The sequence below is a fragment of the Oryctolagus cuniculus genome, chromosome X, assembly GCF_964237555.1.
Source record: "Oryctolagus cuniculus chromosome X, mOryCun1.1, whole genome shotgun sequence".
Classification (NCBI taxonomy): Eukaryota; Metazoa; Chordata; class Mammalia; order Lagomorpha; family Leporidae; genus Oryctolagus; species Oryctolagus cuniculus.
Genome location: NC_091453.1, coordinates 26,896,931 through 26,909,075, shown reverse-complemented (window position 1 = coordinate 26,909,075; position 12,145 = coordinate 26,896,931). Strand labels below are relative to the sequence as shown.

The window sequence follows — 12,145 nt, the reverse complement described above, 5'->3', positions numbered from 1 at the left end:
CAAACCCCCAAAACTGCATGAAGCAGGCCACAAAATAAGTATGACAAATATTAGTATGTATAAGCAGTTAATTATTTGCACAATATTTAGACCTAAAGGGTTCTTTGCTTGTTTCCATCTAAGAAAATACATTGAAATGTGAATGAAAATAATTGTTAGTAGAAAAATCTCATTAATTAATCTCATTCCTTACTCTTGACACACCTTATAATCAATTATATTCAGACATTGTGGCCCGCAGTCACTCTGTGGACAGGGAAAAACAGTTTTCAGCATTCATACTATCCAAGGAAACTTTTTCTGTCATGGATTTGTTGGTTCCACTTCATTCAAAAGATCTCTGTGGCTCCTTTCTAGTTCTTCCTTAATTTGCACATAATTCTAAAAAAGTTGTAAGCTCCTGTGTATCAGGCACAATAGTAGGTGCTTTATTTGTAAGATTTAATCATCATACCTATCCTATATATTCATCAGTTCAACTCAACAAACAGAAACTGACAGATTAACTAATTTAGGCTTGTACAACATCAGAGTTAGCATCTCTTAAGACATAAAATGATTTATTTGAAAGGCAGAGTCACAGAGTGAAGAGAGAAAGCGATATATCTTCCATCCACTGATTCACAGCCCAAATGGCCGCAATGGCCAGACCAAAGCCAGGAAGGAACTTCATCCGGGTCTCCCATGTGGATGCAGAGGCCCAAGGACCTGGGCTATCCTCCACTGCTTTTCCAGGCACTTAGCAGGGAGCTGGATAGAAACCAGAGCATCAGGGTTTTGAATCAGCGCCCACATAGGACGCCGGCCTCACAGGGTATAGTTTAACCTGCTACACCACAATGTGAGGTCCCCCAGAGTAACATCCCCAAGACTCCAAAGTCCTTGGCTCTTCTATGAAGTCTCTTTATAGCTCCCAAGACGATGATATTCTCTTTAAATGGAAATGTGGAAGACTTAAGAGGGAGGAAAAGGGAAATAAGGAAAAGGAATCATGGCTACACACTGAAAGTCAAGCACAATCAATTTTTAGCTTATTTTGTTTAACTCTGTCTCTCATCCCCCAATTTCAATACTGCCAAAGCTGGCTGACATATCACAACTTTTAAATAAAATCTTAACAGTCAAAATAAAATCTGAGTGTTTACTTTCTTTTTGGCATTATCCAATGTAAGCTATTTAATCCTCAGAACAACCTGTTATTAGCCCCATGTTGTGAGTAAATACACTGGGGTATAGAATGGTATGTCAAAGTGTGAATCCAGGTAGTACAAGTTCGCATGTCCTACAGTTTTTACCATCACACCATATATTAATAATGCCAAAAAATAATGAGGAAAAGAACCACCACTAATCTCACCATATCCTCACTCCTGACATATGAAGTATTAAAACGTTTTCGATGCAGCAAAGTTTTAAAAAATTGATTTTTTTTTTCACTTAATTCGTACTTTTCCCACATCCTATAGTCTAGGTCATCATTAATGACTACATATTACAGAATTTTCCAAAAACAAAATTAGCTGTATCCTTATACTCAATAATCATGTTATAGGGGGCCAGTGTTGTGGTGTAATAGGTCATTACCTGCCAATGCCTGCATCCCATATGAATACCAGCTGAGTCCCAGCTGCCCCATTTCCAAGCCAGCTCTCTGCTAATGCACCTGGGTAAAGGAAGCTAGCCCAAGTGCTTCAGTCTCTGCCACTCACACGGGAGACCCAATGAAGTTCCACGTTCCTGGTTTTAGTCTGGTCCAGCCTTGGCTATAGCAGGCATTTGGGGAGCGAACCAGCAGATGGAAGCTCTCTTTCTATAATTCTGCCTTTTAAATAAATAAATCTTTAAAAAAATGTTGTTCAATGAGAGTTAACATTAGAGTTTAAAATGAAGTAAGTTATTATTAATAGTTGAGTCCACAGCTGTAAACCTACCAACCCTACTCAATTTTATATGCAGCTTTTGGCTCAGGATAAAGGATTCTCCCTTCACTGGCTCCATCAGCACTACCATTATCAACAGCACAGAACTCATCATTCTTATCACACATCATGATACTATACACAAAGCCAAGTCAAGGCAACTGTATTAAGCACAAACTCTTCCCAAGTAGGATGCTTATAGTTTCACATCCAATAATTCAGAAAATGCAAAGATGCCTAATCTTCGTTAAATTCAAATCTGTGACTTAGGTTAAATATTTGTAGTCTATTTTCAACACCATCCAAACACAGACAAATCACTAATTTTTGTCACTGAATCACTGTGTACACCCATGGCTACTTCCTAGAAGCTATCACAACACAACTGTGTCCTGTATTTGAAATTCTTCATGGCAACAGAAAGTTTTTCATTTTAGAAATGGTTAGTAAGGGGCTGGCACTGTGGCACAGCAGGTAAAGCCGGCATTATAGTGCCAACATCCCATATGGGCACCGGTTAGAGACCCAGCTGTTCCACTTTCCATCCAGCTCTCTGCTATGGCCTGGGAAAGCAGTGGAAGATGGCCCAAGTCTTTGAGCCCCTGCACCCGTGTGGGAGACCTAGAAGAAGCTCCTGGCTCCTTGCTTCAGATCAGTGCAGCTCCGGCTGCTGCATGTTGCAACCATCCAGGGAGTGAACCAGCGGATGGAAGACACCGCCCCCCCCCCTCCGTAACTCTGTCTTTGAATAATCAATCAATTTAAAAAAAAAAAAAAAGGACTCATACACATTTAAAAAAAAAAAGAAATGGTAATTGGCCACTCATTCAAAATTTCATATTTCTTATTCAAATTTCAGAGCTTCTGTCAAGTCATATGTACACAATTAGGGTAGTAGAAGCTTTAGTATGTACATAAAAGTTTCAGTAAACTTTGGGATCCTTTCCAATGCAATCTTAAACATTAATTTTGAACTGGACATAGTCAATTTGAGTAACATACATTAAAAATGACTTCTGGAATAGCAACATCAGAAGCTCTGTGGACTCTCTCCCCAGTGAAACAACCATAACTGGAAGAATTATTTCAAAATGAAAAAACATTTATTGAAGAAAACTTACCATATCTGAGTAAAAGAACAGTCTGTGGCACTTGAGCCAACTGAGGAGGACAGAAGCTCCGTTCACGGTAAGTATAGCCAAGAACAAACTCCCCTGCCCCAGCTCCCGCTGATGTTATCTCCCCCAGAAGAGGAAGACACCCAGCATTTCTCATCACCACCAGTGAGTTACAGAAGCTTGTCTTATTTATTCATATTCATCAATCCAGGTCTTCCAGGTGAGTGGCAGGAACCCAACTAATGATGTCCTCCAAGTATGCTTTAGTTAGAGCCAGGAACTGGACACAGGCACTCTGACATGAGACACATGCATCCCAGACAATGTCTAAACTGCTGGCCAAACACTGGCTCTACTGCAGATAAAAGTGACTAAGAAGTCTGGAACTCTTTTCTTCCATACAGGCCCCGCTTATGAGGAAGAAGCTTAATCCCAGGTATAGCAGGCCAAGAACAGGGCAATCCTACCAGTCCTTACCCCATCTCACTCACAGGGCCAAGGTTACATGAAAGTAGAGAAACTGGAAGTGGATCTCTCAACTGAGCACCCAAGGGGAAAAACAGGCCACCGGCGCTGTGACGTAGCAGGTAAGGCCACTGGCTCGAGACCCAGCTGCTCCACTTCCAATCTAGCTCTCTGCTATGGCCTGGTAAAAGCAGTACAAGATTGCTCAAGTCCTTGGGCCCAAGCACCCACACGGAAGACCTGGAAGAAGCTCCTGGCTCTGGATCAGCACAGCTCCAGCCATTGTGGCCGATTGGGAAGTGAACCAGCAGATGGGAGACCTCTCTCTCTCTGCCTCTCCTCTCTGCGTAACCCTGACTTTCAAATAAATAAATAAATCTTAAAAAAAAAAAAAGCCACAAGAATAAGAAAGCTCTGAAGTTCTCTAGGACTACCAACTAGCGGTTTACCACAGAACACAACATAAAAGGGAACTAAGGAAAACCTCGGTGGGGCTGGCATTGTACATAGTGGGTAGAACTGCCACCTGTGATGCAGGCATCCCATGTGGGTGCCATATCCCATCCTGGCTGCTCCACTTCTGACCCAGCTCCCTGCTAATGGCTTGGGAAAAGGAACAGAGGATGGCCCAAGAGTTTGGGCCCCTGCCACCCATGCAGGAGACATGAATGAAGCTCCTGGCTTCAGCCTGGCCCAGCGCTGGCCACTGCAGCCATCTGGGGAGTGAACTGGTAGATAAAGTTCTCTCTGTATCTCTTTCAAAATGGAAGGGAGGAAGGGAGGAAGACCTCAGACACTGGCCTCAGGGATTATCCTTGAAAAGCATGAAAACTTAATTGAATTAGACTATGGGGCAATTTACATGCCAAAGCACAACCTAAAAGAGCAGGAACTAGCATTGTGATGCAGCAGGTGAAGCAGCCAACTGCAGCATACCACATATAAGTGCCAGGTGAAGTCCTGGCTGCTCTGCATCTCATCCAGCTTCCTGTTAAAGTGCTTCTGAAGTACTTGGGCCTCTGTCACCCACAAGGGAGACTTGGATGACATTCCTGGCTTCAGCCTGGTCCATCCCTGGCTGTTGTGGTCATTTGGTGCCTGAACTAGCAGATTAATGAACTAGCAGATGCAAGATCTCACTGTCTCTGCCTTTTAAATAAATAAATCTTCCAAAAAAAGAAAAAAAAAGAATAACAGCAACCAATCAGAAATTACTAGCAGCATAGTACTAGCAAGTGACACCAACATAAGGAGAGGAGGGAGAGAGGTGTTGGGTGGGGGAGAAGAGGAAAAGGAAAGGGGGATAGCATCTGCACTTAACAGAAAGATTACAGAAACTCACGGTGACAGCCTTGCTAAAAATTCTGTTCTACTAAGATGACAGTGTACACACTAAGACTATGCAGCACCCCTGAGCATGGGGGGGGGGGGGGATAACAGACTTCATTAAAATAGTTCAGCCAATCACAAAGAAGCCCCTGGAATCAAGGGTTGGGTGAGGAATCAGTATCCAGTTATTATATCAGAGATCCAGTTTTAGCCAAAAATTACAAGATGTGCAAAGAAAGAGAACTGTGTAGCCCACATGTGGGGGGGAGGGGGGAACCACTGGCTTTAAGAGGGTCCAGATGTCAGACTTAGCAAAGATGTTGAAATAGCTATCTTTGTATGTTTAAAGGACTAAGGAAAACCATGCTTTAAGAAATAAAGGAAAACATGACAATTTCTAAACAGATTATCAAAGAGATAATAGATACAGAAATTAACAGTACAATAACTAAAGTGAAAATTCACCAAAGTGGTTCAGCAGCAGACAAGCTGTCAGAACAAAGATTCAGCAATCTTGAAGCCAGATTATTAAATAAAGCAATCTGAGTAGCAGAGAAAAATGAAGCACTCAAAGAATGTGTGATGTGATCAAGCACACTAAAATGTTTAATGAGATTCCCAGAAAGAGAAGCAAAAAGTACAGACGTACAGACTGAGAATCATATAATCAAACTGCCAAAAGCCAAATACAAAGAGAATCTTGAAAGCACCAAGAAGCAAATCACATCCTTGCAACAAAAAATCATCAATAAGATCAAAAATTGATTTCTCATTAGAAAACACAGAGGCCAGAAGGCAACACAATGGCATATTTAAAGTGTTGAAGGAAAACTTGCCAAACTTTCTTCAAAAAGGAAGTCAGAAATTAGCTTCCAGCATGACTGCATGAGGAGCTTAGCAGGTAACAGCCCCAGGGAAACAGCACTAATAATTCCAATTATGTAACTATAAAACACACTATGAATGCATATTTCTTGTTCTCTTAATTTAAATGCAATGTAAAGAACAAAGTGTATATAATCCGCTAACAGTCTAGTACATACAGAAATATTTCCCAATAACACCATCAATGAATTAAAAATGGACCAAAGACTTAAATGTAAATAAAAAACCACAGAACTCCTAGAAGAAAACACAGGGGTAAATGTTAATGACCTAGGATTTGGCAGTGCATTCTTTAGATTGTTTCTTTACTTGAAAGAGTTAACAGAGAGAAGGACAGAGAGATCTTCCATCTGCTCACTTACTCCCCAGATGGCTACAATGGCAAGGGCTGGTCCAGGCCAAAGCCAGGAGCCTCATCTGGGTCTCCCACACCAGTGGCAGGGGCCTAAACACTTGGGCCATCTTCTGCTGCTTTTACCCAGGCCATTATCAGGGAGCCAATTGGAAGTGGAGCAACCGGGACATGAACTGGTGTCCATATGGGATGCCAGTGGCTTTACCACTATGCCACAATACAAGCCCCTGGCAGTGTATTCTTTCCCAGCCACTGTCAGAATCTGAGGGAGTGAACCAGCAGACAAGGGCTTTTTTCTCGGAAGAACAAGTAAAACTGTGAGATACCGCTTCACACCTAGTAGGACGACTATAATAAAAAATTAACAAATGTTGACAAGGACAGAGAGAAACTGGATCTCTTGTGTACTGCTGGTAGGAATGTAAAACAGTACAGCTGGGGCTGGAGCTGTGGTAGAGCAGGTAAAGCCGCCACCTCCAGTGCCAGCATCCCATACGGGCACCAGTTCGAGTCCCGGCTGCTCCACTTTCCATCCAACTCTCTGTTATGGCCTGGGAAGGCAGCAGATGGCCCAAGTGCTTGGGCCCCTGCAACCACGTGGGAGACCCAGAAGAAGCTCCTGGTTCCTGGCTTTGAATAGGCACAGCTCCAGCCGTTGCGGCCAATTGGGGAGTGAACCAGAACCTCTCTCTCTCTGCCTCTCCTTTTCTGTGTAACACTGTCTTTCAAATAAATAAATAAATCTTTTTATATAAAAAAAGTACAGCTACCGTGGAAAACAGGATGGCAATTCCTCATAAAGTTAATCAGAATTTACCATATGATCCAGTAGTTCCACTTTCGAATATGTAAACAGAAGAACTGAAAGAAGGGACAGGAACAGGTATTTGTACACTGTATTCAAAAGAGCACAATTCACAATGGTCAAAAGTTAGAAAAACTCGATGTCCACCAACATTTGAATCAGTGGAGGCAGACGCTGTAGCACAACAGGCTAAACTGATATTGAGTGACAGCAGCATCCCAATCCACTTCAGATTAAACTTCCTGCTAATGTACCCTGGGATACAGCAGATGACAGTTCAAGTACTTGGGTCCCTACTCCCATGTAAGCAATTTGGTTGGAGTTCTGGGCTCCTGGCTTCAGTCTGGTCCAGCCATGGCTGTTGTGGGCATCTGGGGAATGAACCAGCAGATGGAAGCTGATGCTCTATGTCAAATAAAGAAATAAAACTAAAACAAAACTACCAGACATAAAAAAAAAAAAAAAAAAGATGAACTGGGGCCGCCATTGTGGCACAGCAGGTAAAGCAGTTGCCTACGATGCCATCATCCCATATGGGTGAGTTCACACCTTGGGTCTTCCACTTCAGATCCAGCTCCCTGTTTCATGGCCTGGGAAAGCAACAAAGGATGGCCCAAGTGCTGGGGCCCCTGTCACTCACATGGAAGACCTGAAAGAAGCTCCCAGCTTCAGCCTGGCCCAGCTCTGGCCATTGCAGCCATCTGGGGAGTGAACCAGCGGATGGAAACTGTTTCTCCATGTTTTTCTGTAACTCTTTCAAATGAATAACATTAATAGTCAAAAAAAAAAATCCTAGAGACAGTAAAATGATGGCTGCTAATTTTCTCCCAACACGTTAATATTGTATACCCACAAGTAACAGAGGCTGAATGCAGCATGGGAGCAGGAACTAATATGCCCACATTATTATCCTAGGCTGTCTGGCCTCATTACCAGATCTTTTTGTATCTTTGCCTTGTTCTGCAACTATGTAATAACCTCAACTGTTCCTGACACCTTCTCCCATTCCATCAGCTAACTTTTTCATAAGTCCTATATTTTTTGTAGTCTGTCAAGAATTTACAATCTTTTTAACTGTGCTATTTATTACAATTTGCACTGTTTTGCTGGTGCTCTAGTTACAAAGTAACATGAGCAATCTTCATTTTTTTGTAAAAAAAATTTTTATTGACTTGAAAAAATGACAGAAGAGATAGAAAGGAATAGTCTTCCATTTGCTGCTTCATTCCCCCAATGCCCATGATGGTCAAATGAGTCAGGAACTTCGTGTAGGCTTCCCATGTGGGTAGCAAGGGCCCAAGTAATTGGGCCATCTTCTGCTGCCTTCCTAGGCACATCAGCAGGGAGCTGGATGAGAAGCGAAATAGCCAGGTCTCAAACCACTGCTCCAATATAGGATACCACTGTCACAGGTGGCAGCTGGACCAAATCATTTTTTTTTTTAAAGATTTTACTTATTTGAGAGGTAGAGTTACAGTGGGAGGGAGAGACAGAGAGAAAAGTCTTCCATTCACTGGTTCACTCCCTAAATGGCCACAACTGGAGCTACACCGATCCAAAGCCAGGAGCTTCTGGGTCTCCCACACGGGTTCAGGAGTCCAAGCATTTGGGTAGTCCTCTACTGCTTTCCTAGGCCATAGCAGACAGCTAGATCGGAAAAGCAGCAGCCAGGACTAGAACTGGCACCCATATGGAAGGCAGAGGATTAACCTACTGCGCCATAGCACCGTCCCCCTCAGTTTGCTCTTAATACTATTACTTTTTGGTGCACAATTTTAGAGAACATCAAGTTTTTCAACAGCGCATATGTTGCAACATAAAAGACCTATTACCTATTTAATCTCTAAATATAATTTTTTCTATCTCAAGGTGGCTAATACCTCAGGAGGCTACTGGAAAATCTGATGAGAGAATCTATGAAGTGTCAGGTACACAGAAGGGACACAATAAATGGAAGATATTTTAACAAGTGCTAGTTATTTCTCTCTTAAATGCTAATTAGATTATTATTCACTCTTGACAATTCTCATTTTGAATGTTCCAAGGTTCCCTATGAATATGATTTCTACATCAGCCCAGGGGAAAATTATTCCCCCAAATATAATTATGAGGACTTTCTGCTCCTAACACACATAATTGCTTTGATTTTTAAAGACAGGAACAGCTTCAATAGTTTCATCAATCTATTTTTATTATTCTATTGCATTAACACAGCATTATTTAAAATTATTTTGTGCCTGCTTAAGCAGCAAATATGCCAAAACTGGAATGATACAGACTGGCACGGCCTTTGCATAAGGATGGCACACAAATTTGTGAAGCATTCCACACTTTTACTGTATTAAATGCTAATTTTAACAAACACATCTATATGAAAAAATTCATTTTGTTCTATTGTTCAAAAAGCAAGTCTCAGGGTCAGCGTTATGGCATAGCAGGTAAAGCCGCTGCCTGTGACACCAGCATCCCATATGGACAACGGTTCACATCCTGGCTGCTCCACTTCCAATTCCTTCTCCAAGTGCTTGGGCCCCAGCCACGGCTCCTGGCTTTGGCATGGCCCAATCCTGGCCAGTGCAGCCATCTGGAGAGTGAATCAGAGGATGCAGTCTCTCTGTGTCTCTTCCTCTCACTTTGACTTTCAAATAAATAAATAAATCCTTACCAAAAAAAGTGTCAATCCAAAGATATTTTATCCTACATAAAACAATTTGTGCTGGCTCCAAAGAAAATTTGACAGTAGGGAGATTAAAGAAACCAGTAATAAGATGACATCAAAATTATGCAGTGCTTATCTGTTCAGTGAAAGAATGAACAAATGAACCATCCTTTTAGGTAGGAACATCTTTATCATTTAATAATTAAGAGAAATAACCTGGTAAATATGGACCTGCAGACCCAGTCCCAATCACTCGACTCCAAATGCCAGGTTTCTACCTGGCTCGAGTTTGGCTAAGTTGGCTCAAGTTTGCTAATTTTGGTTCTACCCTAACAGAACTTCTAAAACCTAATTTCTTTCTAATTTAATGCTGCTAAAATTATGAAGAAATGAAATTAAACTATTTATGTTTATTGCTATTACCTAACTATAAAAGCAAATTTATAAACTAAATCGAAATAAAACTTAGTATTTTTTTTTGGACAGGCAGAGTTAGAGAGTTAGAGAGTTAGAGAGTTAGAGAGTTAGAGAGTTAGAGAGAGAGAGAGAGAGAGAGAGAGAGGTCTTCCTTTTTTGTTGGTTCACCCCCCAAATGGCCACTATGGCTGGTGCACTGCGTCAATCTGAAGCCAGGAGCCAGGTGCTTCCTCTTGGTCTCCCATGGGGTGCAGGGCCCAAGGACTTGGGCCATCCTCCACTGCCCTCCTGGGCCACAGCAGAGAGCTGAACTGGAAGAGGGGCAACCGGCGCCCCAACCAGGACTAGAACCCGGGGTGCTGGTGCCGCAGGCAGAGGATTAGCCTAGTGAGCCGCGGCGCCGGCCAAAACTATTAGTATTAATATGTGACAGATGGTAGCATACTACCAACTACTAAAGAATGAGTTCCTTTGAGTTTTGCATGGCTCTACTATTACAATCATATGCCATGTGGGAGATTTAGCCCTCTTATTTCTACTTGAATTACTACACTGTTCTGCACACGTGGTGTGCTATGCTATCACTCGCCTTGACATCAAACACAGCATTCATGTGCTAAGTCTGCCTTTGTTGTTCTCATTATCCCACAAATCAAATGGTACAACAAAGCTAACAGAAGTACTAAAATGATGTGGCTGTTCTTCATAATGGGGTAATCATTCAAGTAGTCCAAAATACATATATTAATGTTGAAGAGTATCATAAAAGTGAAACAAATTTGCAAAATACTGTTTGGGGGCCAGCTTTGTGGTATAGCGGGTAAAGCCGCAGCCTGCAATGCCAGCATCCCATGTGGGTACCAGTTCCTAACCTGGCTGCCCCCCCCCCTTTTTTTTTTAAAGAGATTTTATTTATTTATCTCAGACAGAAAGGTCTTCCATCTGCTGGTTCACTCCCCAAACGGCTGCTACGGCAGAGTTGGGCTGATCCGAAGTCAGGAGCTTCTTCCGGGTCTCCCATGAGGGTGCAAGGGCCCAAGCACTTGTGCCATACTCCACTGCTTTCCCAGGCCATAGCAGAGAGCTGGATGGGAACAGGAGCAGCTGAAACTCAAACTGGCACCCATATGGGATGCTGGCGCCACAGGTGGAGGCTTAGCCCATTACACCATGGCGCTGGCCTCTGCTCTACTTCTGATCCAGCTCCCTGCTAATGGCATAGAAAAAAATAGCAGAGGATGGCTCAAGCACTTGGGTATCCCTGCTACTCACGTGGGAGACGTGGATGAAGCTCCTGGCTTCGGCCTGGCCCAACGCTGGCTGTTGTGGCCCTTTTGGGAGCGAACAAGCAGATGGAAGATATCTTTCCCCACTCCCGTAACTTTCAAAATAAATAAATAAATCTTTCATTAAAAAATACTGTCTTACTTTGAACACAAGAAGGGCACCAAAATGATACTTGTAAAGGGGCTGGTCTCATGGCACCGTGGGTTAAGCCATCGCGTGCCAAGTTAGCATCCCATAGCAAAGGGGTGCAGGTTTGAGTTCCATCCCCCTTTCTGATCCAGCTTCCTGCTAATGTGCCTTGGGAAGGCAGGGAAAGATAGCCCAAGTGCTGTCTCTCTTGCCACCCAGTTAGGGAACCAGGATGGAATTCCTGGCTCTTGGTCCAGCACTGGCTGTTACAGCTATCTGGGGAGTAAACCAGTGGAAGATCTCTGACATTCTGATTTTCAAATAAATAAACATAGGAAACTCCACATCTAATCTCCTCTCAAACATTTTACTTCAACATGGTGAAATCTCACTGTTGTCAGCAGAAAGGTCTGCTTTCCTCTAAGCCAAAAACCTATTCCTCCTTGTCACTGATATCTATGAGGGTTACAGTTGTCTCCTGAAAGAAAAAAGTTAATATTCACCATCATCTACATTTTAATTCTTCAAAAACCAGAGATTTATAGTATACATGCTCCTACCTTTCTTTTCAAGAGAAAGACATATTTGTAGTTACATATTCTTTATCAAATCCTAACAAAGGATGTGAGGCCCCAATAACTTCCAGCCTCCAAAAGCAATCAGCCAATAAAAATAAGTCTCCACATGGGAGCCTTGGGAAAAAAGTCCTAGCTTCTGGCTTCTGGCCTCGCCTTGCCATTGCTGCCATTTGTGGAGTGAACCAGTGGATGGAAGACC

General features: G+C 42.6%; 1 protein-coding gene and 1 pseudogene across 10 annotated transcripts in view; one reads left to right on the top strand and one right to left on the bottom strand.

Annotated features, from left to right (window-relative positions):
• Positions 1 to 12,145, bottom strand: part of USP9X (ubiquitin specific peptidase 9 X-linked) — a 192,968-nt gene that overhangs the window by 104,158 nt on the left and 76,665 nt on the right. For 2 of the 10 annotated variants that reach the window (XM_070067483.1, XM_070067486.1), the window contains exon 1: positions 205 to 1,822. The exons of the other annotated variants lie outside the window; for them this stretch is intronic. The gene's annotated coding sequence lies outside the window, so the exon portion shown is untranslated. Of the gene's footprint in view, positions 1 to 204; positions 1,823 to 12,145 lie in introns of those variants that run through there. 10 annotated transcript variants of the gene reach the window in all.
• On the top strand, positions 9,114 to 9,211 carry LOC127485022 (U6 spliceosomal RNA; annotated as a pseudogene).